At 42.2% G+C, this 22,220-nt stretch overlaps 1 pseudogene; it reads left to right on the forward strand.

The window, feature by feature from the left end:
* Positions 1 to 10,002: 10,002 nt before the first annotated feature.
* Positions 10,003 to 22,220, forward strand: part of LOC114511422 — a 38,977-nt pseudogene continuing 26,759 nt past the window's right edge.

A 22,220-nucleotide genomic window follows, 5' to 3' on the forward strand; every position in this document is an offset into this window, starting at 1 on the left:
GATTTCTGCACCTATTGTTTTCAATTTGATATAACAGTCTTATCACAGCAAGTTTGCTGCCTTCTGTGCAGAATAAAGACATCCATGGCTGCATTGTGTCTACTGACCATCTCTTTGTTTCCAGGGATGGCTCACAGGAAACTCCTTGCTGATGCTGTCTTAGTGTGCTTTACATATGAATCTGTGAACAATGGACAGTAATGTTACCAAATTTGATAGGCAATAACTTCTATGATGGACACAATGAAATGTGTTTATTTTTGCATCAGTAAGAAATTTCTAATGATCAGAATTAATTATTTTAACTCAGGATTATCATGACAAAAAAACAAAAGCACTACACTTGTACTAACAGTAGCCATGACCTTGGCATAGCTCACAACACTAGAATGTTGTGGAAGCACCTGCCATCTGAACTTGCTCAGGCAAGTACATTAAATACAGCAGACAGGTTGCACAATTATTAGATGTTATACTTATATTGATATTAAAACATTTGGAAATGATCAGAACTGGAGAGCATTATGCTAAGTGAAATAAGCCAGGGGATGAGGAACAAATACCATGTGATCTCATTTTAAACTGGAACCTAATCAACAAAACAAACAAGCAAGCAAAATATAACCAGAGACAGTGAAATTTAGAACAATCTGACAGTAAGCAGAGGGGAGGTGGGAGAGGATAATGGGGGGAAGTGGGGAAGGATTTTCAGGAACAACTATAATGTATTCATTGACAAAACCAAGGTGGGAGAGATGGAAGCAAGGGAGAAAGCTGGGGATGCTTGGGGTGAGGGGGAGTGGTGGGGGGAGATGGAGACAACTGTAATTCAACAACAATAAAATATTTTAAAAACATTACTAGAGAAAAAAATTTCAAGATTTCTAAAGCCGCTACCATGAAAGCAAAAGAAATTCACTTAGCTGGTGCTGCAGCTATCTGGGCAATATTAAACAGCGTAATTATTTTGACCTGAGAATGCTTGTTACTTCTTATTTAATCAAAAAAGCCCCTCTTTTACAGTTCTAGTGGAACACTGCAGAAAAAGAAAAGCATCCTAAAAACAAAAAGGGGGGACTTTGAAGAAAAGAAGCCAAAACAGAGTCAAAATGGGAACCAATCCTATCTATAGGGAGTTAATTATTGATACTTTAACATGTATAGGAACTAACACATTGGGTTTTTAAAAACACAGTCTAATGAAGCAAAAATACTACTGGAAACCTCTCACTGTAGCTCATAAAGTCTGCAGCAATGTCCTATCTGTCCAAATATAACACTGGAAAATCATTCAACTAGGCCGATATAAATTTCTCACTTCCCCCAGACCCACTGGAAATATAACAATTGAATTTTATATGAATGCTACCATCTCAAGAATACAAATATGTGTTAGCTTTAAATTGTGTATATTTTCCAACTGGATGTAGACCAACAGCCTCAACAAGCTTAAATGATTATTAGGAGAAATTAACACCAATTGGGGAATTCTCCCTCAGTTACAGTGACTGAGGGACTCCTTTCTCCTGGCAAACAATGCAATGCATTTCTACTACATGGTCTATTTATAACATGCTCATTGTGCTCGTCATCATAATTTTCTGGATTGGTGAAACACACAAAAAGTGCAATTAAAACTGATCTAAATAAAATTTTAGAATCGTTTCACCCTTTCTAGCCAAAAGAAAAACCACCTTTTAACCTATAATTTACTCCTTTTGGTAAACACATAGTTTTTCTCCTCATTCAACAGTTACTGGTCACCCTATACATCTAAACAGAGGGATATGTAGGTCAACCTTACTAAAATGAGACGTTCTGCATTATTATCAAAACTTATCAGACAACTTATAAGGAATGATAAATTAGTGATATTCATTTCACAGGGGCACTGCCAGGAAATGATGATGACTTCAAAGACAATGACACATTTCATGTAATGGAAGAGACATCAATTAAAGACACTCGCCAACATTGTTTGAAAAAACTGTATCAGGGACCCAAAAGCCAATGTACACCTGCCCCTGTCTCTGATGCTTGCCTCCACTCATCACAATCAAACATATTGCAGGGATGAGAAGTTGCTAGTATCAGAGACAGACAGCTATCCCAAGACAATGGCAAATGCTTTATAACTACAAACTGATGTTGACCATTATAAGTTTGATGGTCTTTACCTGTCTGCTAAAATAAGTCATAATAATACTTATAGTTAGTTGTTCTTTGGGCTTTTCTCAAAGAGTGTGCATATAACACAACTGTTAACAATTTCTATGGTGTATATGATAACTTTTGTTTTACGAAAAATGCCTCTTTACAGTTTTTCTTTTGAGGCAGGAAAGTAAGAAGCTAGAAATATTCGTTTGCAAGGGAAATGGGAAAATTGAGAAAGGCCGCTGAACAAAGTGGTTGAGCAATTTATAGCTGGATACAAAAGTTTACCCAGGTGAAAAGATGCAGATTCCTTGCAATAAATGAAATATACTAGAACTTGCTTTCACAGGGGCCTTCCCTCTTCTGCCATACAGCTGCTCATGCAATTTAGACCTTCTGGCCTGGTACTGACCAAGTAGAGGAGACCACACCCTGAAAGGGCACACCTGAAAACGTTGATGAATATTATCTTGAGATCTTCCCTGAGACCTCGCTAAAATTTTCACCTTCTGAAAGCAATAAAACTTCTCAACACAAATAAAACCGTGTACACCTTGTCTTTATTTTTTAAAGATTTTATTTATTCACTTTTGTAGAGAGTGGCTGGAGATAGAATGAGAGAGGGAAAAACACTGATGTGTGAGGCAAAAGATCAATAGGTTGCCTCTTTCACACTCCCAACAGGGGACCTTGCCTGAAACCCAGGCATGTGCTCTCTCTCAGAATGGAACCAGTGACTTTTCAGTTTCTAGGCCCATGCTCCATTCACCAGGCTAATCAGCCAGTGCAGCATGCAAACTTCGTGAGGCACACCTAGTGACTTATTGTTCTTTTAGGGGAGGGTAAATTTCCTTTCTCCTCATCTGTGAGAGGTTCCCAGGACACTTGCAGTAAGGGAGCATGGCAGCAGCAGCTTGTCCCAAGCAACCCCCCTAAACCTTTCCACAAGGACCCTTTTCTGTGACTCTGCCCCTCCTAGTCTCACATGTTTCCCATAATATTTTTAGAGAATCAAAGCAGCCCCACCTAGTCTCTCTTCTGATTCTCTTTTTATTCTCAGTCCATCCTTCTGTCACCATCCCCTAAATAGCTATACCCTCAAAATCACCTGGGCTTCTTTTGTGTAATTCTTCCTGCACAAAGTCAAGAATCCATGCATTAACGGTTTGCCTTAGGTAATCCTGACCTGAGCAGGCCCCCATTCTGTCAACCTCTTGACATTTAGAAGAAATGCTATTGCAAAAGAAGGAAAAGTGATGTGAGTGTGAGAGTTTAAAAGTCAGGTGTTTATCCCTGGCTGCTGTGGCTCAGTAGACTGAGCAGAGCCAAAAAACAAAAGTTTGATTCCCAGTTAGGGCACATGCCCTGTAGGGGCATGTGAGAGTCAAGCACACATTGATGATTCCCTCCCTCTTTTTCTCTCTCACTTCCTCTCTCTAAAAACAAATTTATAAAATGATTTTTTTAAAGTAAGTAATCTGTCCTACGAAGTTGGTTATTTCTAATTGAAAGGAAAATAACTAAGATCAAAGAAATTGTTGAAGGTTACTGGAATAAAAATATTGAGAAAGGCATTTTATGAATAAATGCTAGAACCTCATTACATGAATATCCTCATACCCTAACTCAATAGAGGCTGTTCAATATATTATTCAAATGCAAGCTGAAGTGGCTATAAAATACAGTCCTCCATGCCTGCTGCTGGAGCAGAGGGAATGTACTTATGAAACTCTTACTGTCCTCATCTGTGGAAATTGTAGGTGGTAATTGTATTTCATAGCATAGTGTTCTTAGAGCTTGGTCCCCAAATGAATTGTAAGGGGACAGCCTCCTAGTGTACAACTAGCAAAAATAAGATTAATAATGAATAACTAATAATACATAGGCATAGTGAATATGATCCCATCTCATGGTCAGATGGGTAGAACTGGATTGATGTATAGTGTGCCCTCAAATTACAAGTAAATGTAATACAGGTTGCAAAATACAGGGAAATGAAGATAGCACACTTGAGATCATGAAAGCGTCTAGGTTCAAAATGATCCAGAGTGCTTGTCTAATGAAGGCCTGTGGGAGGGACTGCTCCCATTTACCCGCTTTTCTCTTCTGACAACATTCAGCCTTGACTTTCATTCAAGGTGAAGGTCTTGCTGCGTCACAGTTTGTTTATTGTTCAGCTAGACAAACGCTAAGACTTCCTAAGAATCCCTTCCCAGCACTTGAGACAATATTATTTAACAAAAAGATTGGTCACCAATGCATCTTTTACATTGATTTCTAACAAAAGAGGGTGGTGTGGACAAAATTGGGACCACATAATAAACCTGATGAGGTCAGGGGAGGCCTGTGTGGTAGGGCTTACAAAATGAGGGAACTGAAGTAACCACATAGGATGGTCTGAAATTGAATTTTAATCAAAAGTGAGAAATGGTGTGTAGTCATGTGTAGTTAAGGCCAATCTCTTTCCTAATGAAAGTCAATCTTTACCTTAAATAAGGTGTTTATTTTCTTTTTAGTTTTGTCCTTTAACATAATATACCTTTAAAATGTCAGGGTAGTTTTCCTTATTCCTGACCCTGACTGGAGAAAATACATACCCTTTCATTATTATTGTTATTGTGTTCATTCTTAACTGCTATCTTTCCCATACCAACCAACTTCAAAATCGTGTCCATTTGTTTTACTTTGCACCCAGTCTCAGACATTTCTGCACTTTGCATCCTCCAACTCCTTAACGCATAGCCCATCGATTTTGTGTAACCCCTTAGGCTCTGGCTTTCCCTGTACTGTATAAAATAAGGGGCACCACAGCCATGTTTCAGAACATTCTCTCAGTCAATTGTGGTTTTGCTTCCCATAATTATCGTCATGTTTGGCCCAAGTAGACTCATAAAAATTCCTGTCAGGTTGAAACATTTCTTACGTTGATAGCTGAAGATTCCAAGCTTCTGATCAGAACTTGGTCTTTCTGGTGACCTGCCCTCACTCTGCAACTATCCAGAGGCCTGCCAACAGTCGCATCATCACAACAAAAGACACTCTTATCACCCGTATCCCTTAGAATTCCCAAAGAGTTAGCTGCTCTTTACTAAAATCCAAGAAAGAAGACCGAACTTATTTTTGTGGTATCACATGAGAGAACTGATGCTTCTCGAGGTGGGTCACTCACCCAGAGTCACACAGCCTGCAGGTGGACTCTGTATTATCAGTGGGCATTTGTCACATAGGCTTCTCTTTTTGAGGGGGGTTTCTCCTTATATCAGAGGGATTCAAAACTTAAACACTACCTTTCCCCTACTCCTAGTGATTGAGAATCCTGATGTGAATTGAGTGCAGGTTCTGAGGTTCAATGCTTCATAATTTAGAAACTGGAAGAAAGATGGGACTATTGTTTCTACTACTGGGGTAACTGATGGGCAGGCTGTGACAGACACAGCTTTATGTGAAGAAGAACATGTCTTTTAAATTCTGAGTGTGGTTGTGGCAGTGTGACCTTGAGACCACACTTCCAGGGGTAACTCCCTAACTTCTATTTCTATAGCTATTCAGTGGTATCGTAAGTGCTGAATCTTTGTGTAAAAGACTTGTCTACACACAAGTTCATGTATGCAGGTTTACTTGTAAGAGCCCCAAACTGGGAAGAACACAAGTGTCCATGAAGGATTAATAGATAATCAATATTAATACATTTCTGGAATGAGATATAAATAGAGAATAAAAAGAGAGAACTATGTCAATATAGCCAAATTTGGCCTCACATCAAATACTTTAGGATACAAATTTTGAAAATTCCAGAAAGTGCCAATGAATTTATAATGAAAAAAAAACTGAAGAGGGTTCTGTTAACACTTAAAAAGCAGGTGGAGAGGTGAAGAAAAAGGAGATTACAAGAGGGCATGAGAATACTTTAATAGTGAGGGACATGGTCTTTATTTTCATTGTACAACTTTTCAGGTGCATGCATCTGAAAACACTTCATAAATGCACACTTTCAATATGTTAAGCTCATTATATTCAACTGTAATTCAATAACTTTACTACAGTTATATTTAGATCTATGAAAAATTGCCTAAGGTATACATTGAATACAAAGTACAAAACTTAAAAAAAAAAAAAGGAAGATACCCAACTGTAACATGACATTTTCTTTCCCGTGTTTTTACTGGTCTACAGGGGGCGACAGGATTACTCTGCAGAAGGAGCCTTTCTGGGGCACCGCCGACTTCACCTCAGCAGCACCCATAGTGCAGCAGGGGAACAACCTCAACAGCAACTCTCACTCCACAGTCTTTCTAACTCTTTACCCCTGCAATGGACGCTGTCGGCTCTTCCAACCAGCCAAGCATCACCCCTACAACATCAGTCTTCTGAGGAAGATTTTTTTAATCCCTCTGTTTTGTATGGAGTAAATGTCCACTAACTCTCCAGGTTTCTGCCCAGTGGATATTTTTCTGAGAAGTGCTCTGTGTGTTCCCCAGTCCAGCCGAGACACCATTACATTCTCTGGAGGGACCAGAAGTTTTCTTCTGAGGCCCTTCACTGGATTATAATTAAGTTCCTAGAGCCATGATTTACCTGACAGCATGTTCTGTTACAAGGAAAAGTTGATGAGCACAGGGCCTACACTTGTCCTATTCTGTTTGGAGTTTCCAGGGCCCAGCCATGACAGATGCTCCACAAACATGCATTAAATCAGTAAGGGAAACTACCCAGTGGAAACCTGTCACACTATGTGACACTTGACGTAAAATTATGTTCTTGTAGACACACAGGCACTGGTGTCAGCATGACAGGAGGATGCCACCTGCTTGGGTACATGCGAGGGTCAGGCTTTTATTTCTCATACAGTCAGGAGGACTGAAAGGAACTTCCTAACACTGAGGGGTTGGGCTACATTTTATTCCTCCAAAGTCACAGCCCTCCACAGTCCCACCTTGTGAGTTATGTCTCATCACCCCACGTCTGAGGTTTTCCTGTTCTCAAAGATACCTGAGAGGACAGAAACACTGGATCCTCAACCCCTGGAAGAGCTCCTGCCTGGGGAAGAAAGAATACACCCTGACCTTGTCGGCATCAGGGAAGACTTTCCATTCCCAAAATTCTTGGTCTGTGGGACACAGACTGCCTGTTGTCTCTGAAGACATGTCCCCACTTTATGATGTCCTGGGGAACAAGTGAAACTTTTTGTGCAGAATGGGGCGTAGGACCCAGAATCTGTGGTTGCTTCCATCTCTCAGATGCTAGGATTCTAAAAGGACCTATTCTCTCCTAATAAAATAACACACTGGGTTCTGAGTTGAGTATTCACCTGGAGATGCTCCTGCTTCACCACCCTATGAGCAGACAGGGACACAGAAATGACTTACATACTTCACCACTACTACATCACCACCAGTGCAGTGATGGTGGACACACAGGACATACTTTGGATGCACCCTCGAGGCCAGCAACTTTTTCCAAAAACCTCAGGAGGACCTTCACTAGGCCCTCCTTTTGGATACTTGAAAGCAGAGAGCACTGTATTGCTCAGCACATGCCCCTGGTGGGACAGTAATCCTCACACTGGACTCATAATATTCATGACAATGCCTACCTTTTCACTAGGCTCACCATGTACTGGGCAGAATCCCTGTGCAGCATCTGACTTTGGCTGCAGGTCTGCTTCTGTCCTCTAGGGCACAACATTGAGATCCACAGGAAATAGACACAGGAACTGGGCTTTGACTAAGATGGAGAAGTAGCCTGAGCTTCATGCCCTATTCCAAAAGGCCTTTCTCCAGTCCTCCCTTTTGACTAGTCTGTCCCACTTGCTACTACTAGAGACTGTCAGCAGAAAGTGGCCATGCAGTAACCCTGTCAAGCTCAGGGGTCACATGGCAAGCCTGACAATACTCACAAAATATTTCTGTCAGAAATTTCTCTCTTGTCAGGTTGTCACATTGCAGGCTTGTATTTTCCTTAAGAAAGGTCAGTCTTTAATGTAAGTGAGCCCTGGTCCATTTTTGTGCATCTTGGGAAGCATAAGTTGGACACATCAGAGTGATTTTGTTCTCTGGACCATTCATGTCACAGAGTCTGGGACAAGTGTGTGAGACCACAGCATCCTTTATGTTATCTGGACCCCTGCACACCTTCTCTGTGTCCTCTAAATGCTAATTATTCCCTACCGACCTATGTAAAAACTATGTATGTCTCCATTTTGCCTTTTTTTCCAATTCTGGAGATTGCTTTGCTATGTTTTATTTCACTTTCTTCTGGATTGTGTCTAAATTTATCGTCTTCTATTTTGATGACAATGTATAAAATAATCTAAAAAACTGCCTTTTTTCGAATCACTTGAGTGCTTTCTCCAAGGCATATGAGGTCAGTTTGGCACAGATAAACTCATTACATGGCTGTATAAGCTTGGACATTTTTTTACCCAGAGAGAGCCCAGAAGCACCTCCTCTCTCAGGGGTTTCTGTGCAGCTCTCTACTCCATGCCTGGCATCCTGCATGGACAAGCATGGGGAATCTGCCCAGGGATAACTCAGAGATTTTCCCAGCAGCCAGCAGCACAGGGCAGGTCTTACAAACAGACTTGGAGAGGAATGGTCCACCTGAAACTGTCTCTTGAGAACCAGGCAGCCCACAGGCACCCGAACTTACACAAAAGTCCTTTCTTCCTGGGACGCAGACAGCACATCTCCCACTTCACACCTAAAACTGCATGTCCTGCTGAGAATTCAGGTTTTGAGTTTTTTCCCTGGAAGCAAAAGCCAGACTGGTGACCACCTGAGATAGAAGAAGGGTCCCCTCTGCAATTATCACTGAGCTCGAACACTTCTCATTCCCAGAGTAATTTCTATTACTTTCATGTGGGAAAAAATAACACCAGAGAGCTTTTGAGAACATGGGGAAGACCTGGTGCCCAGCTGGGTTTCTGTATCACAAAGAAATAATCCCCTTTTTTGATGATATCTGGGGCTCTCTGTGTAGTTCTAACAGACCCAAGCTAAAGACACAGCAGATGCCAATGCTGGCATTAGTAAGTCATCCTCCCAAGACACCCATGTCCCTGTCAACCTTGCTATTGCAAGTGAGCTCCACAAATGATAATTAAGATCAACCTCCCCACAGAGCTTGTCAGGTACTGAGTCCCTGACCCACTGCATCCAGTCAGAATCTGCAGTTTAACAGGATCTGGAGACTTCCCTTGTGCACAGGCCAGCAGGAGAGGTGCTTCTACTTTCACATCAAAGGATCTCACTCTGAATGGGCATCCACATTTGCTGGACAGCTGCTTTAGCTGCATTTTTAAGGTGTCACCTGGGCATTGCAATGTTACTCTGTTTCACAGGTGATGTGGTACATAGCAGGATTGACTTCCTTCTGACAGGTTTCTGTCACTTAGCACAAGAACTACTGCTCTGAATGGAAGAGTCAAATGTAAAAGAGGCTTTGAGAGAGACTACTGGGCACCTGACATGAACCCATGGAAAAACCCTTAAACCCAGAAACCCCAGGCTTATGCTTTTCTAAATACAGCATGAGAATGGGTGTTTGTGTGTTTGTGCGTGTGTGTGCATGTGTTTGCATGTGTGCTTGTGTGGTGCTGAGAGACCTCAGGAGTCCCAAGGAACCAAATTATAGGAGGGCAGTACTGGTTAGAATTGTCAAGAGCGGCTAAAACTAGAGCAGGGAGTGGTATGGTCATGTGCATACTCCCTGCCCCCAGCTCACATGACAAGATTGGTAACTTTGCCCCAGAATAAAGCTCAGGGCTCAGTAGGACACACAGCAGATTGTACCGTTTGGGACAGCGGTTGCTGTGAGCCTCACCAAAAGTGAAGCTTCTCTCAAAACGGGCACCACAGAACAGACAACATACACCATGGGATCCCTGTCAGTCTCTACCCACAGAGGACTTGTCCACTGGAAAGGGCTCCTGCTACTTGGTGAGTAGGAGATAATTCCTTGAGGTAGATTAAGGATCTGGCCCAGAGACTGGCTGGAGTCTGCTAAAGACCCAGAGATCTGAGAAAAGAGGGAAGGCTTCTGTCTGGACCTGAGCATGAAGGACAAGGAGCAGAGTAGGATGGGTAAGGGGGCCCAGCAAGAGGAAAATCTCATAATCTGGAAGTGGTGGGAGGCAGGAAAATATGGATTGCTGTGTATTTCCTGTTATTAATCACTGAGTATTGAATATTGAAAACTGGTAGTAATAATAATAATGATTTATGTCAGGAAATATCAAAACAATTTAACCTGGGGAGCTAAACATTGTCATCACCACAAAACCCAGAAATGGGAAGGTAAACCTCAGGAGGTACAGTACTCATTCATTCATCCCCATCTATTTTCAAGCTGTTGTAGTCACTGGAGCTAGAAGATCAGACAAGCCCTGCTCTCAGAAAGTCCATGTTCTATGGAGGAGAGAGGGACAAGGGAAGGTGTAGATGTGAGGTCAGGTACCCAGAAAAGCCATGAAAAAAATGAGCAGGACAGGTCAGAAAGTGAAGGCAGAGAATCTTTAGAGAAGGTGGTCAGCAAATGTGTCTTTCAAGACTACCCCTGAGTGTTAGCATTGGTCTAAGCACAGTGATGAGGTGACCAAGACAAACACCTGGAGAATAGTATTTGAAACAGGAAACAAATAATAGCTTCAGATGTGCCGAAGTAATGGGAGCCATGCTGTCGACCTTGACCATGGGAGACACACACTCACCTGCAGACCAAGGCTGAGAGATAAAGAGACCCACTCAGGATTCAGGGTTTCATCTTTCTGTCCCAGTACATAGATATAAATATTGATCCACTTTTTTCTTATTTCCTAGTTTCACTCTTAACCTTCTGGAGCCTGCCCACCACAGCTAAAATCCGTGTTGTGTCCAGCTATCCTGCTGAAGGGCAAGATGCGCTTCTGCGTATCCGCAATAAGCCTCCTGAGGCTGTAGGCGTAGTGTGGTACAAGGGGAGAAGTGTGGACACAGATAATTTAATTGCATTTTCTATGATGACATCCGATTTACATTTAAGTGGTCCTGGAGAGAATGGAGAAGAGATGATAACTGATGATGGATCCTTGCTATTGAAAAATGTCACCACGGATGATATAGGACTGTACACTGTAGCTGTCCACCTTCCAGATTCAAAACCAGAAATAGCATCTGGGCTGCTTCACTTGTTTGGTGAGTGATTGCTCTCTGATGACTGGAGGTTGGGTGGGGTGACTCCTATTTCACACACATGACTGACAGCCCTGGACACTACTGCCATTCCCCTCTGCATTTTGTTTCAGATTCAATTTTGACATTTAATGCAGGATTCACAGAGTATAGACAAATTTCTTAAGATCTCAGTTCCTTTCCCAATGTGCAGCCCTGCAGGCATTCACTGCTGACAGATGGGTCAGTCTGAAGAGAGAAATTCAGCAGAGAGATACCATTCTCAGTTCAGCCCCCTGAGCATGTTCCTATGACTTGAACTGAGGCTGACCCTGCTATACTAGGTCACAGCATGGTCTGAGAGGCCTCCTGATACTCACACAGAGCTCAGCTCAGAAACCCCTCCCCAGAATACGGTGCCAGGTTTCTTGAAAGCAGGGACAAAAGGCAGCCTGTGCCAGTTTGGATTTGGTGTCTCGAAAGGTCTCAGTGTGTGATGGTTAATGGGCCCTTGAGTCACAAGGCTCCCGAGGCAGTGACCAGTCCTGCCTCAGGCCGAGGAATCACATTTTGGCAGAAATGGAGTTTGGTGTTACCTGAGTCTGTGTGCGGAGAGAACAGTTAGACAATGTCTGTGGATATAGCAGACTGTCCTGGGGGACTGAGGAAGCTTCAGAAGAAGGTCAGCATCTCCAGAAAGAAACTGAGGAGAAAAGATGCTCCTGGAAGGTCCTCATTCACCAGGGATCAGCCCAGACCAATAAGACATCTGGGAGTTGTTCAATAAGAAATGCTCTTTTGGAGCAGCTCTTCTGTTTCAAGATTAAGGTCACATGCTGACAATATTTTACAGTTAACATACTGATAACCCTTTTCATTGAGAACAAATTGAGGAACAGGAAGATACAGTCACTCTAGCAGACTCACACAGAATATGTGCAGCTCATTTAACTCACTCTTGGGCTGCCTGTAGCCATAGACTTAATTTCTCCACCTTGGGGAACACAGAAGAGGGTCTTTGGATTCTGAACCAAAACCACTGATTCAGAGACTTTTTTTATTATGTGCCCTCAGCTCATAGGAATACTTTTTGGTCCGTGGAGTGAAAACATGGAGGCATAGACTATTTTTACTCTAGAACCAAAGAACCTGCAGTAACAATCAGAAATCAGAATCACTGTATACATTACCCAGGCATCCCACTCAGGTGTCCCATCCATCCCTCCCTGAACTGCAGTTGACATTACTTATGTGTTTCCTTCTTTGGTTCAGTCTCTCCCACCAGACATAAATAAAAGGACTTTGTCTTCTCACTACCCACTCTACCCCTGAAACCAGCTCAGGGACTAATAAGTAAACAACAACAACCACAACAACAACAAAAACTCAGTTGCTCTTGGTGAATTTGGAAGAAATAAATAAGGGATGAATGAAATGAATGAGTGATCCAAAATCACTTCTGAGCCTGGAACCTGCATGCAGAGTCCTTTAAATTTTGGCCATGAGGGGCAGGCTTTCTGTGCCTCCAGGAACTAAGACCATCATCTCAGATCCTTTTCTTCTCTTTTTCTAGGAAAATAGTCTTTCTTGCCATTAGTTTAAGGCCCTAGGTTATTAATCATCATTTCTCGCACAGAATAATTTTAAGTTTTTCCACATTTCTATCTCATGGCCCCCTTACACAAATGTACAAGCACCACAAATTCAAGAAGTCAGTGCTCCCCATTCGCAGTAAGTCACTCTTAATTTGTAATTTTCTTAAATGTAATTTTCCATTTACACAAGTCCTCACCTGCCTCCAGGGGAGAGAGAATTTAATGGCCAAGGGAAAAGCATACGATTCTGCTGCCATTATCAGCTACTGCCTGTCTTTATATTTTTGCTAAATGACTTCTTGGACACTGTTCTAGCATTCATTGGCTCACTGGCTCATTTCACTCACACTTCCTGGGAAAAGCTGACCCACCTCATGAGCCAGAGGCCCGAGTAGTCAACCTGCTGCTTGCTTGCTTCCGGACTTTATTTGTTGTTTCATTCAAACCCCAGTCTTGAGTATGTCCTGATTTTCTGTGCAGATGCAAGGAAAGGCTTCTGGTCAACCAGGAAGTCAGGTGGTCTGGGAAATATTGTGTTAGCTCTGGGCTGTTATGTATGGCCTTTATTACATGAATACCTTTCTTCTATTCCCACAGTCAATGTCTTTTGTTAAATGCTTAATTTCTTCCCTCTAGAGATTAATGATACCATGACATGGACTCAGTTGGCAAGAAAATAAAGTCTTGTTCAGAGTGAGAAGCCTTTTACATAGAAATCCTCCAAGTGGAAGCCATGAACACTGGATCTGGCCATTCTTAATGACTAATAATTTGTTTAACAAAACCTGAATGCTTCTCTACTTGCTGTAAACTTCCCTTGGCCCCAGACATGGACAAAGGGGGTAACCTTGCCATCCCCAAAGTATATAAATGTTTTCATAAGGAGTAGGACCTGATGTTTTGCGATGTTTGTGAAAAAAGTTCTAGGACCAGAACAATAAAGCTAATGAAAGAAAAATTGTACCTGATGATGAGGTTATGAGCCATATGCACGAAGAAGGGGGTTTGTGTGCTGCTACTACTGAGATGAGTGAGGAAACAGGTATAGAATCCCCCTGAGCTTATATGGGCTCAGAGAGGAAATGCAGCTTTCACTTTACATACTGTCACCTGAACTTAGACAATTTTCTGTCTGCAAGTGTCAAGGACATACTCTGGGGACCTTTACATTGCTCACTGTGGACTGTGAGTAGCTGAGATCTCTGAGGAAGCAGCATGGCTCCATGTCTCAAGCACATTCTCAAAGATTTACATTCTCTGTTTCTTTACAGAGTATCTGAGAGTGCCCGTCATCCAAGCTAAAAGGCATAAATCTGAAGGGAATAAGTATAATATGGTCTTGACCTGCTACACAAAAGAATGCATGATCCAGTGGATGTTCAATAATAGGCCTCTGCTACCTTCAAACAGAATCACTCTGAGCTGGAATGACAGAAAACTAACCATAAAACAAGCCAGGAGGGAAGATGCTGGGGTTTACTATTGTAAAGCATTTAACACCACCACGTGGCTTGTAAGTCAGCCCTATGAACTGCATTTGTATCCCTGGCTGGCATAGCTCAGTGAACTGAGCATGGGCTGGGAACCAAAGTGTCACAGGCTCGATTCCCAGTCAAGTCACATACCTGGGTTGCTGGCCATGGCCCCCAGCAACCGCACATTGATGTTTCTCTCTCTCCCTCTTTCTCCCTCCCTTCCCTCCCTAAAAATAAATAAACAAAATCTTTGAAAAAATGCTGCTTTTGCTACATTTGTGACCCTCCTTTCTTCCTCTGTCTTACAGAACTCTAAGTTAAGTTTCTTTGCATTATTATAATATATTTGTCTGCAGGCAAATAGTTCTAAAAGATTTACATTAAGTCAATAAACACTCAAAAATGTCAGCTGTCATTGTCATTATTGTTCACTTCAGGTCACATTTCAAACCAACCCCTGCCTTGGTTTGGCCTCACTTGTATTATGTCCACAGTGTAGTTAACATTGTGTCCCTCAGAGAATCAGCAGTTGTCCTGTGATAACCAGTGAGAGCGGGTGATAAGCTCACAGAATCTGACCTCTGTCACGTCTCCATGCAAACATGAGGATGCACCTGGTCACAATTGTAGACAATGGGAATGGACAAGAGGACACCCAGGTGGGTAGCAACACTGATCTTAGTCTTTCTCTTAGTTAACTTTCAAAAGATTTCTAAAGTCTCCAGTATTGTTATTTACATGTCAATAAAACTATTGACATGTAAACTATTTGATTAGTTTAGTCCATTTCTATTCTTTCTGGTAATAAGATATAATTGGAACCTTGGTAATAAAGTGAGGACTTTAGTTCCAATGTCCTAGTTCAGACCAATGCCCATGGCATTAGAAATGAACCCATAGTTGACAAACCTAAGTATGATCTCTTGGTCTTTTGGTACCTCCTGGAGAAGAGTATGTCACTCAAAGCTAGAGGGACTGCAGGTAAAGTGCAAGGGAAAAGCTCCTTAACCTGAACCGACAAAACTCCCACCATGTGTTCTATAGGAAAAACCTTGATTGGAGCAAACCAAGTGGTGAAAGTCAGTTCCTCTGCTCTGAGGTAACGAATGATGTCAAATCACATGACTCCAGCCACATTGTAGGATCAAGTACACATTTTTTCCATCGGGATTATGTTTGAGGAGAGGGAATACTACTATAGAAAACAATGTGGTATCTGAATGGAAATCTCCAGAAGCCCAGCCTTCTGGGAGATCAGATTTTGGCTCTGTTCAGAGACTCTCGGTTATTTTTCACTTCTTTATAAATTGCAATAAGTGATAGAAATGAAAAATGGGTCTTAGCTGAGAGAGATGTAGTTGTGTTCCCCTCCATTGTGCAGAAAGCAGTTTTGTTATGAGCCAGAGACCTTCCTGTTCCTCAGAGTCACTGACCTGTACACAGATTCTTCCTGACTGCAGGCATCTGACCTCCACACTTTTAGAACATTTTCTTCAGAAATGGAATAGCAACTTTTTATTGCATGTAGGGAACCACTTCACATGGTGTGGAAATGCAGCTAGTCTTCATGTGGAAAACCAATGGAAAATGAGTGGCACACAGGACCACAGCTATGGAGAGGTTTCCCCATGGGGAATCAGGCCTACATTGTACCTTGGCCACTATGACGCTTGCTTTTGCTAAAACTCCCTCTCACCCTCACTTGAGGCAGCAAGTGCTTACTGTAACTTCCTAAAATCTGAGCTAAACCTCCCAAATATGGACTGTAACCATTTCAATCACTTTTTGCCTTGATCCATAACACTCTTCTCTTTCAAGTAATTCGCAACATTCATTCCTTTGTTATCCTCATATGGTAAAAGCCTAGAGCCAACCTGTGGGTAGTAAATGAGGATCATCCTCAATGTGATGTACCCAGAAAAGCAATAAAAGCCTGTCAAGGTGGGGGCCGGGGCCCTGGATCTCACTTAGAGAACTGTCGTGCCATCCCTTTTCTCTGCAGGATTTCTGTAGTCCATGTGAATTTGTTCATTGCAGCCACAAAACACAGGGATCCTGACAGCCAGGGTTGCATCAGCCCCTGACTTTAGATTTAACCCTCTGTGTGTCTGTGCCTCATCTCTCTGGGAGGGTTGTAGATCAACTTCTTTGAGGACCATTGAAAGCATGAGGTAAGAAGACAAACTGGGAAGATCTCATGAAATGTTTTTCTTTACACTTCTTTTTTGTAAAGCCAAATAGCAAACAGAGGAGTCTTTGATTCTTTCTCCTGTTCTTAAAATCTTCTCATCCTTCTCTTTCAAGGGTGTTGCCATCTGGTTCTCTATACTAACACGTGGTCTTTAAGAAAGTCTCTCTTGCCCCTTAAAATTTGTCTGATGCATCTTTCACTCTGACAGCATCTCCTTGTAATTACCCGACCTTTTCACCTCACTCGCAGTGCCCATCCTTATCTTATTTTCAAATCATCCCATTTGTAAACATCTGGCTATAATTTTCCAAGTAACTGTTTCCAGTTGTCTTGCCTTCCTTCTGAATTGGTGTCCACAGCCAAACATGACCTGACTGCCCAGATTTCTCTCAGGATGAGTTTGCCTTCAAGTGGCCTTTGTCTTAGAATCTGATAGAAAGGGCAGGTGTGAACCTCGGCACCTCTGCAGGGGCCTACCCATCAACAGTGTTTGCATTGCACATACATTCTCACTCACCTTTGAGGAAAATATTGCGAAGGTTTGAAAACTATTCTGTCATGTACCCCAGAAAGTCTAGCAAACATGTAGGTCCCTGTGACATCAGGCCCCACAGACCTGCACTGGGAGATTCTGTTTTGTGCCTCCTATGACCTGGAATTCAGGGCACAAATCAATGTCTTTTTCTTTGATTTCTCTGTTATGTTTGGAAAGTCCACACCTCTACCTTCAGTGTCTACAATCAGAACTTCAGCAACAAGAAATAAATCTCTTTTCTGGTCTACTTTTTAATCCTATTTGGGTCCTCTGAGGCATTGGACTTAATCCTCTGGTCACAGGTGGGTGGTGGGTAGGCAGGGTTGTGCATACTGGGTACTCAGAAAGAAATAGGATCTGCTCAGAGACTTGATGGGAAAGTGTAAAGCATAAGGCTTTGGGTATTAGGTATTGTATGGATTAAAGAGGACATAAGAAGGTGACTGAGGAGGTTTTGTTAATTAAGGAAGCTCAGCAAGGGGCTGAGGCATACATGTAAGGTGCTTACCTGAGTGATGAGGATGGGGCCACTGGAGCTGGTGCAGTAAGAGAGGGGAGCCATTCTCCCAGACTGGGATGGGTATGTGGGGAGAGACACAGGGTTGGTGGAAAGAGTAAAGTTTTGAAAGTTTGGAAGACTCACTAAGCGTTCTAAGATTAGTAGAAAAGGGAAAGTCAGATGTACTGGGCAACAAATGTAGTGAAACAGGAGACATGGAATAAGAATCAAGGAAGATATGAGATGAACTTCCTGTTGAGGACTAGGATTCTGAGTAGTGATGAAGGTGTGTAAGATTTCGGACATCATGAGTACATAAATTTTCATCAGGAAGGCAGTTGGGGTCTCTAGTAGTTATACTAGCAGAGGGGTTGCAGTGGAGCTTGGCAAAGGCAGAGAATGCAGGGCAGGCTTGAGGATGAGGACAAGATTGAAGGTCAATGGTGTCCAGTCTCTATTTCAACCCAGTGGAAACATATGGTGCAGGCTCTCAAGGTGTAGTCTGAGGGCCATCATTTCCACATGGCCTTGGAGAACTGATGACAATTAAACTCAATCCCATGACATGAGATGTGCCTCAGCTGAGTCAACAAGTTAGCCATGATTTAGGGGATTTGTATGTAAGTAGGTTGACTAGGTATCTGGGGAGAGGCAAAAATAGTGGCTGATGGTGTGTGTGGTTGGGAGGGGAAATTGAGGGCCAGAATGAACTCGGAGTGGATGTTGACTTCTTTGTTGAAAGTGACAGGGAACTTCTTGTGATTCCATGGTGAAAGCTATGTGACAGACCCCTTGATGAAGCAGTAGTTGCTTAAGGTCTGGGTCACATGCCCTTGTCTAATCCACATCTATCACTTCTGTTGGTGATGGGCTCTGCTCTTATTGCTTGATATTAACAGCCGTGCATGGAATAGGACCAAATCTGAGGAGGTCTAGCTACCTTGTCACATTACAGCCCATATTTAGACAAGCTGACTCCTGTGGGAGTTGAAAGTCAATCAGGAGCTATTGCAGTATTGCTATAGAAAGCATGGCCTTGCCCTGAAGCCTAGAATTCTGAATGTCATTCTCTTAATGGTCAAACCATGGGGTTCATAAAGCAGCTTTCATTCTTCTGACATTAACTGAATGGAGGTAGAAACACAACAATGTGTCTTTTACTCTGCAGGGTATGTCCAGCATAGCCCATAAAGTGTGGCAGATCCCTGAATGGTCACAAATGTAGGTGTAATGCTTTGCCTGAACTGCCCACCCTTGCAGCTGATCTTTTCCCTGGTGTCACTGGTATCACTAATGTCATTGTCTGAAAAGTATCAACATTGGTAGGCATCCACTTCCACCCTTCAAAGCTCAGGTGCCTACTGAGGCATTTAGAAAACTTGCCCTTTGGATCATTTCTAGCAAGAAAGCCTGTAGTTCAAAGCATTAAGGATGACACTAGTAGTAAGTGTGTATGGGTTTTGTGACTGGAGTTTGGTGTGAAATTGACTTGGAGGATGAAGTCATTCCTTTGCCCTGCTGGGGAAGTTCAGCTTCCTGGGTTCATACTCAGTGCAGTCACTAAGAGCTGCTGGTTGGTTTAATACTCTGCCTTCACCATCCTGAAAAGCTTATGGACTTTTCAACCAGGAGGACTGCAATCCCTTGACACTGACTTTTTCTAGTTTGGCTCCTAAGCATGACCTGAAGTTGGAACAGAACATTTGACCTTAGAGGGAGCTGCCATTTGAAATGTGATCACCAGAGGGCAGCACCTGCGCAAAGCAAACAGCGGGGCTATGAAGGGATGGGTGGAGTTTTGAGCTTTAGCTACACTATTTGTGTTACTACAAGTGTCTAATGAGCAGAACTATTTCACCCTCACCTCTCCAGCTCACAGTTCTTCATCTCTGATATGCTTCATTATTCACATTTAAAGAAAATTATGTTGGTGGCTCAAATGTGAATAGAATCAAACACACAGAATAAAGTTTACACTAAATATCCTTCTTTAGAAAAATACTGGAAAGACAGGAGGAGAGGTTTGGCATGTAAGTGTTCACATCTGTGTGTGTGTGTGTGTGTGTGTGTGTGTGTGTGTGTGTGTTGGTGATGGAAAGAAAAGCAGCTGAGCATCTTTCAAGAAGGAAGATCTTGTATATATAATGCATACAAGTGAAAAATTAGTGCGCACCCTCAAAGGATGTAATGTAGAGAAGACTTCAGTTCTTCCCCAGAGTGATTGATTTCTTACTGTGGGGCAGAGGTTCTCAATGTGGCCCACAGAAGACAGAGCCTCCCTGTGATCACTTTGAGCAGCACACACTGGGATACAGGGATTACTGCAGTGATGTTCAGTGTGGTCACAAACGCAAGAAAGGACATTTCACATGAGGTAGTTGGGAACTGGCTCTGTTCACAGTGTGAATACCAAACACAAAATCATTTAATTTTCCAAATTAGGTGGGAGTTAAAATCGACTGTAAGAGTTTAGGTGTTCACTCAGAAAATGTATGTCTTCTCTGGTCCTTACACACTGATTACGATTTCTTTGAATGAAGATAAAGTTCTCAGCTCTTCTGAATGATAAACGATGGGTACTGACATATTCTCCGATAGTTTTGTTTTGTTTGCTTCTTTGGTTTTGATATTAGGATCACAGAATTAAAAAAATATATAATCCTTGGTATATGAACCGGCCCATAAATGGTCTGCCTTCTTTTTGTAGAAAATTATTACTTATTTTCTCTCCAAAAATAATAAATGCTTTGTAAATAAAGATTTACCAGGAATCTATTGCTTGTGCATTTTTCTTTTCAAATCAAACACATGTAACTGCTTTTAACCTATAGTCTGCTCTAGAAATTAATTCATGAGATAAGCCAAAATAATTTCTTTTTAAAGATGCATACATAAATCAATAATGGTTTAGCCAATACAATGGCACAAGAGTGCAAAAAGCATCAATTTATAACCATTGGAATAAATTGAATGTATTCATTCATATACCTAAAACTTTTATTAATATTTAGAGAACAACTTTAAAATCTGTATTTGCCTATGGTAATAATTTTTTTAAAGAGATGGAAGAGGGGCTGAACCTTAGGTAAGTGAATGTTTGAACCATTCTTAAGAAAATTCTTCCTGGCTGGCGTAGCTCAGTGGATTGAGCGCAGACTGGGAACCAAAGTATCCCAGGTTCTATTCCCAGCCAGGGTACATTCCTGAGTTGCAGGCCATAACCCCCAGCAACCGCACATTGATGTTTCTTTCCCTCTCTCTCTCTCTCTCTCTCTCTCTCTCTCTCTCTCTCGCTCTCCCTCCCTTCTCTCCCTAAAAATAAATAAATAAAAATCTTAGAAAAAAGATTTCATTTAAAAAAAAGAAAATTCTTTTTTCCCTGGCTGGTGTGGCTCAGTGGATTGCCTGCTGGCCTGTGAACCAAAGGGTTGCCGGTTTCATTCCCAGTAAGGCACATGCCAGGTTCCCACTAGGGGGCATTCAAGAGGCAACCAATCACTCATGTGTCTCTCCTGTGTTTCTCTCTCTCCTCCTGTCTTGCTAAAATAAATAAATAAATAAAATCTTTGAAAAAGATTTCTTCTCACATTTTTCTTTTCGTTTGTTTAGAATTAGGCAGTATTGGCTGTGTTTATATCCCCGTTTTCTTTAGGATGGCCTTGACAATTGTTGATAAGGCTTTAGAAATTCTATTATGAAAGGACAATTAGTCACGCTGTGCTCATCACCCAGAGAAGGAACTGCTGACTTGAGCTTGCTCACCTCATTCACCTGGGTGCACTCCTCACATCAGAACCACTGATGTGCCCACATGATGGTGATTTCCATCTGTCTCTGGCAGTTGAGCACTTGGTCTACTAGTAAGTCAATTATTGTAACTGGCTATTTTTAAAGAGGGAAACCTACTTCTCTTTTTTGCCACATCACATCTCTCCATATATTAGCCAAATTCCCCCCACCCCCGGAAAACCCTGGCCTTGAACCACACCAGCAGAGGCAACATGCTGCAGTTCAGAGAACACACACTGTATGTTCAGACAGACGTCCTCAAATTCCATCATCGATGTTCCACTCTGTGAAATCAGACCAGCAAGAAAAGCTGCCCGATCCTTTTAAGCTAACAGGTTTTTCAGGGCTCTGTAACTGAGGGGGCCTCTGTGAAAAAGAAAACCCAGAGTGGCATTTGTTGCTAAACAGGCAATGAGCTAAGATTGCTTTTCCGAGTAGTCACTGAAACTGAAGCTTAGTTTTCTTAAACATGTTAGCATTACACTTGACATTCAATATTCTATTAGTTTTAGGTGTACAGTGTAGTGGCGAGACATTGATAAAACTAATGAACTTATCCCCCAACAAGTCTAGGCTCAAACCTGTCTAAACAAACAGTACAATATTGTTGCCTGTACCGGTGGTGCTGTGCTGTATCCCTGTGACAATTTTACCATCCAGTAGTTTCTCTTTTTAACGTCTCACCACTACTGGCATCAATATCCCTTTCCCCACTGGCTACTGCTTAGCACTCACACGCCCTGCCTGGGAGTGCAGAACACTCCGTGGTGCACCCCCAGTGAATTCAGGTGTGTCACCCACCACCCCTACATGGAACGGCTGACCCACTCCTTGAT

Source organism: Phyllostomus discolor, chromosome 12 (assembly GCF_004126475.2).
Source record: "Phyllostomus discolor isolate MPI-MPIP mPhyDis1 chromosome 12, mPhyDis1.pri.v3, whole genome shotgun sequence".
NCBI classification, from domain to species: Eukaryota; Metazoa; Chordata; class Mammalia; order Chiroptera; family Phyllostomidae; genus Phyllostomus; species Phyllostomus discolor.